The following is a 6,487-nucleotide window of genomic DNA, read 5'->3' on the forward strand; positions in this document are numbered from 1 at the left end:
CTCTGTACTTCACCAACGTGGTCCGACACGAGTTCTCCACTAAACAAAGAGATTTATCCTCGAGCCAACTCCGGTATACAAATTTTGAATAACACCATGTACTAATTATCAGTGAGGTATAGGGAATCTGTATTTACCGACAAATAATTTTGATTGTCTCAACGGAGATTTACAGACTATCTACCAGTGTGCACGTTACTAGCATCTCTGACCCTGCATGAACAGTCAATGATGAGAAAAGGTATTACGCGAGGAAGGGTCTACCCTGGCCACGTGTTCATCGTGGTCCCTCCATGTGTTCACGGAGTCCTCCTTCTTAACGATGTATTGTTTCTGGTTGCTGGAGTGTATTGAATCTCCTGACCCTTATAGTGTTCCTGATCACTTGATCTGTTGGATCTCCATCCCGTTAGTTCAAGGGCACCTGATCTTCTTATGGCCATTGTACAGGGCTACAACGAGCACTGTCCCACCCCAAGCTTCTGTATTTTTGTCTTTCAACTCTGTCCGGTACAAAACAGTTCCAATAAGGCAGCTCAGTCAGGGTCTAACGAGATTACGGATTGCTTCTTTGATAGATCTGGCTTTTACTTTATACATAGTTACTCCTACGAGAATGGTCTCAGATTCAGTAAGTCATTACCGGAAGTTCCTTGTGTCCCAGAGCAAAAATCGGTTCGTTTTCCACAAAATAGGATGAAACAAAGACAACTGTTTAACTGCTTTCTCTGTCATTGATCAGACTGCAGTTTCTTCTGGCCAATACTTTAACCAAATTTATTTTTCTCTACATTTTACTGGCATCTTGCGAACTTTTCCCCAGATGATTACCGGAGCAAATTATGTCTTTGGAGATTGTGCTATGTCCTTCGCTGGATAACTTAACGCCGCACAGGTATCCCTCATAACCTTAATTTTATATTGATTTTTTATTTCATTATCAAATGATTGGGAAAACAAAATATCATTATGGGCTATATCCTTCTCAACCTGTATTCTGGCATTTCGGATTTCAGATTGTATGTGACGTTTATGTACTTTGTTAATATATTTTTACCTTCGATTCTGAGCGTAACATTTATTAAGAAAGTACATACATTTTTTCACGACGTTGGGGATTAACGTTGTCTGCACAGCAGTATTACCTTTTTAAATCGACTCGATTGTTCCCCAACTGAATCAACGTCAGGCAGTTCCTGCAGTTTTCCTTCTGAATTTCTAGCTGCATCTGCACAAATGTCGTCTTTACGAATTTCAATTTATTGTTTTTGGCTTTTATTGATATACTTCTCGAAAAAAAACTTCATCCTAACAATATTGTGATCACTTGATCAATATCACCGTACACGACATTCTGTAACGACTCTTACAGAATTTCAAATCTAGACAGAACTCCTATCGTGTTGGTGCAACAAAATATAGTGTCAAAATCAACAATTCAATAACTCAATAAATTCAGTTTCCTGATATCTATTAATCAGTGAGTTCTCTCGCTCAATATTTGGGGAAACAAGGTCCCGGATAACTGGCATCACCCTGAGAACTAGGATTTCTAGTTATATTCTCATGGGTTCCCCTCCGTGTGGAAACCACGCTGGTCATGGATGCATGAAGGAAAATGAAAACACTGTGATGAAGAGTTGGATGATTACCCCTGGGACAATGTGAGACAAAGGAAGCCAGAGAAAAAAGAATGTTTATTTGGGGATTTTCCAGAATGGCGACAGCAAGCTGCATTCGTATAAAACTGATCAGAAGAAGCGATCCTGTTTTTCATGGTGCGGTGACCAGTCTTACAGAGAAGCTGTCCAACTTCATGAGAAAACTACGTTTGTGCGGAGAGTGGAAATAATGCATTTGAATCAATTTTAGAAGGCTTGTGAAAAAAAAGAGTGAAGGGAAGCAGATTAGATTATAGCAAAGTGGAAAGACTGAGTAAAATAAAAAAAAAAACATCATCCTTATTTGGAGGAATATAGTAAACTGGCGCTAGATTTTAAATAGTACGTTGGTACTGTACGTAGTGACGCAGCTCCGCATGGTTATGACAACGATAGGCAGCCACTTCCAGACCTATCCTGCCAGCACACAACCAAACAACCCAGTACTATTGCCACGACTGCCACCGTCGGAATGGAAGGAAAGTGGGGCAGGAGTCTGCATGAACAATATAACCTGCACAACATCCTTTGTGCTTCAGCATCTGAGAGACAGTGATCATGATGTATAAACATTACTCCATGCGGAGAACCAGAGAGAGCTGTTACAGGCAACTGCTAACCAGAGCGTAAATGAAATTTAATGGACTGTGTTGCTATGAACATATCATAAGTCGATAACACAACAGCTTTATAGAGCCTGTTACGAAGGATGAGCAGCTCTGATGGGCAGAAGGGTACAGAGTTGCCCATGTCCCTCTCCCCTGGGAGAATTACAAACCGCTACTGTTGCCAGGCTGCTCATGAGAGAGAAAGAGATGGAACAAAAATATACTGGGACTGGAACATTTGTTTCAGATAAGGGAGGGATAACACAGGGAGGAAAAGACTTGCTGTTCCACCATATTATGACTCATATAAGACTTATGGCTCCGGAGAGGGCTGTTTACTTGGTACCATTCTGTTCATTAAAATTCCTCAGTGGACAGCCGGAGTGGGCTGGTTTGATGGACTAAGCCATTCAAAACTGGTTGAAACCTGAGACCCTGTGAGTAGGGATAAAAGTGATTTCGGGGGTGACACCCCTCAAACACACCAGGAGACACACTAGTGAGCATTGCTTAAGTGTTGGAACCCACGAGAAGGTGTGGGGGCATCGGAGACCGAACGAAGGATCAGTCAATTTTCACTCACAGTGTTTGTAGCGAGGCCGGTGGGGGCTTGTTTGTGTGACGAGTCCACCACAGAAGAACGGTCTAGCAAAAGGCCAGAGGGGGCATACCTGAATGGCCACAACAACACATCGACGGATCAAGAACGTAAAGGAAGGTTTGACTGACTGCAGCTGTTACTGTTTGCTCGCCCCCTCTCTCTCTCTCCACCTCCAACGGTTTCAACAAAAGAACCAACAACTACCTCAGCCTACATGAATTGAACTGAACTTTATACTTTCCCGTGATAATTCATTATCCCCTAGACAACGATAGAGCTTGTTTATTATTGATTATTATTATACCCACACTTTTAGGATTAGTATTGCTAACGTGTATTGTCTGCATATTTGCATTGTTGATATTGATTTGTATATTTTACTCATAATCACTGTTTTGAAAGTAGTACCAGACTCCAGCGGATACTTCAATCTTTGTTGGTAAGACACCCAGTTAAGGGATACGTAACAAGCCTCCGAATTACCTGACTAACATTCGACTTTTCCCGAAAATACAAGGACAGGAGAACAAGAAAAGAATTAAAGAATCCAGTGTTACTTTTGGCTATTTGCAGAACAGACTGCTAGACGTACTAACCTAATAACCACGTTAGCGGCAAACATAAAAACGAAAAAAAAAACACCTATGAAGCAGAATGGGTGGGTAATGTAGCAGGATCCTGTTTTGAGTCAGTATGGGTGGACGTCAGGAACAGGAACGGGGCAGGTACTCTATTAGTGGTATTCTATAGGTCCCCTGGTAGCAGCAGACATATCGAGGAGCAGATTGGGAGGCAGATTTTGGAAAGGTGCAAAACTAACTGGGTTATTATCATTGGTGACATTAACTTCCCTAATCTTGATTGGCACCTGATAAGTTCCAAGGGATTGAATGAGGCAGAATTTTTTAAGTGTGTCCAGGTCGGATGTTGACAGGCCGACCAGGCAGAATACCGTACGAGATCTATAATTCGGTAGCGAACCGGGTCAGGTCACAGGCCTCTCAAGGTGTGAGAATCTGGGGGACAGTGATCACCGCTCCCTGGCCTTTATCATTATCAGGGAAAATGATAGAATCAGAGAGGACGGGACCATTTTTAATTGGGAAAGGGCAAATTATGAGGCTATAAGGCTAGAACTCGCGGGTGTGAATTGCGATGATTTTTTTTTTTGCAGGGAAATATGCTAAGGACATGTGGTCGATGTTTAAGGATCTCTTGCAGGATGTTAGGGATAAATTTGTCCGGTCGAAGAAGATAAAGAATGGTAGGCAGAAGGAGCCATGAATGACATGTGAGGTGGAAAATATAGTCAGGTGGAAGATGGCAGCATACATGATGTTTAGGAAGCAAGGATCAAATGGGTCTATTGAGGAAAATTGGGTAGCAAGGAAAGAGCTTAAGAAGGGGCTGAGAATAGCACGAAGTGGGCTTGAGAAGGCCTTGGCGATTAGGGTAAAGTAAAACCCCAAGGCATTCTTCAATTATGTGAAGAACTAAAGGATGACAGGAGTGAAGGTAGGACCGATTAGAGATAAAGGTGGGAAGATGTGCCTGGATGCTGTGGAGGCTGCGGAAGTGAGCGAGGTCGTCAATGAGTACTTCTCTTCGCTATTCACAAATGAGAGTGAACTTGATTACGGTGAGGACATTATGAGTGTAGTTGATGTTCTGGAGCATGTTGATATTAAGGGAGAGGAGCTGTTGGAGTTATTAAAATACATTTGGAAGGAGAAGTCTCCGGGGTCTGACGGGGTCTGTCACCAATGCTCAGTACAAGAGGACATGGCTTTACGGTAAGGGGAGGGTGGTTCAGGGGGGATATCAGAGGATGTTTTTGTACTCAGAGAGTGTTTGGTGCGTGGAATGCACTGCCTGTCACTGGTGGAGGCAGATACTCTCGTGAAGTTTAAGAGACTACCAGACAGGTATATGGAGGAATTTAAGGTGGGAGGTTATATGGGAGGCAGGATTTGAGGGTCGGCACCGTAGTTCCGGACATGGGGGTGGGTGGTATGTGGCAAAGGGGCAGGTACAGCGTACAAATTTGTTACTTTAAAGGTAGTGATGGGGAATATTAAACAATATTACAAAAAATGCTCATTTAATCTCAACCCTATCTTTGGTCAGTAAATTGGAAGTGAGAAAACGTTTAAGTCGTTGGAGATTTTGTGACGGCGTGAAGTCATCTTTTAGAAATGTTGAAGAATAATTTGCGGACGATTCGTAAATTTCAGCGCCCCTTTGCATTAGACTCGGAAGGATTTCTTAAATGTTGTACGATTCTAACTATATACTACTTGTTCACTGTTCAACACTTGTCAATTCTGTGATAGTTGAAAGTGTGAATGCATTGAAAATGTAAAATGTAGCACAAGGACTGGAAATTGGTGAGTTCAGTAAAGAGAAACAGAGGTCATGCGTGCGTGAATGAACGGAAGGCAGTTGTGTGATTGCTAGCATTGTATTGAAAGGAGGTTTGAATTATTTTTTCCATTCACAATAGGATCTCACTGATTGCAAACGTCTGCTTCATTGTTACAAATTAAATTGCAGGAACATATGCATTTATTTTTCCGAAATTGTATAAAGTCTTAGTGTATGGGGGTCGCATACATATCTCGTTTCACTTTGTTCTTTAGAATATTTGATAAGGATTATCATTGTAGGAATTAACTGTTTATTTTATATAAGCCAGTTACCAGAGACAGTTTTGAAGGAAGAAACGTTGGAGCTTAGATATTTCTTCTGCGTTACCTGCGTATATCGATTGCGTTCTTGTGTTTGTTTGCTGTGGTATTGATTACAAAGGGAGGCACGGTTTCCGCAGCCCCATGCGAAATCAAGCTTAAAGCGATCGAGATATCAGTGTTCAAAGGTAAATTTACATAAGACCAATCCGTGTTTACATGAATTGAGAATTGAAATTCGCTTTCTGGGAGACTGGATGCTGGAAAGAATGCTGCTGAATAATTTGAAATGCCGATCTTGAGTTGCAGAGTTCCAGTGGAAAAAAAGTGTTTTAATATAATTGTAGCATCTGCCCTGTAATAAGTAAACGTGATTTCGGTTTAGATAGCTTGCAGTTTCAGTAGAAAGCAAAAGTAGTTTGCTTTCAAAATCAGCCCTAACTCAATAAATGATCCAAGTCCTGCAGGATAGTGATAATCTCTGTCACTCAAAGCGCTACAACAGCAAAGTCCAGATGTATCTATAAAGTATTATGAAAATTATTCCTTCCTTGCGGAACATCACTAGCCACTGTCCTCCAGGCAGAATACACTCCATCGACTACCTCATCGGCGATCCCTTGGTTAGCCAGTTCTTAATCAATGCAGCCAGGTTTCACTAGATCCCAAGGCACGTGTATTCTCCAAGTGTGCACCATAGGGAACCCAGTCTAATACCTTACAAAACTAATCTACCCCACATCGACTCGTCTGCTTCATCTGCCTACTTTTCACTTCTTCATGGAATTTATCCTGGCTCATAAGGGACATGCTGACTATCCCTAATCAGAATGTGTTTCTCCAATAATTCAGTCTCTAAGAAGCCTCTCCAATACCTTGCCCTCTACAGACCGAAGACTCACGGGCCTGTAATTCTCAAGACTATTCCTA

The sequence above is a fragment of the Hypanus sabinus genome, unplaced genomic scaffold (genome assembly GCF_030144855.1).
Source record: "Hypanus sabinus isolate sHypSab1 unplaced genomic scaffold, sHypSab1.hap1 scaffold_1471, whole genome shotgun sequence".
Taxonomy (NCBI): Eukaryota; Metazoa; Chordata; class Chondrichthyes; order Myliobatiformes; family Dasyatidae; genus Hypanus; species Hypanus sabinus.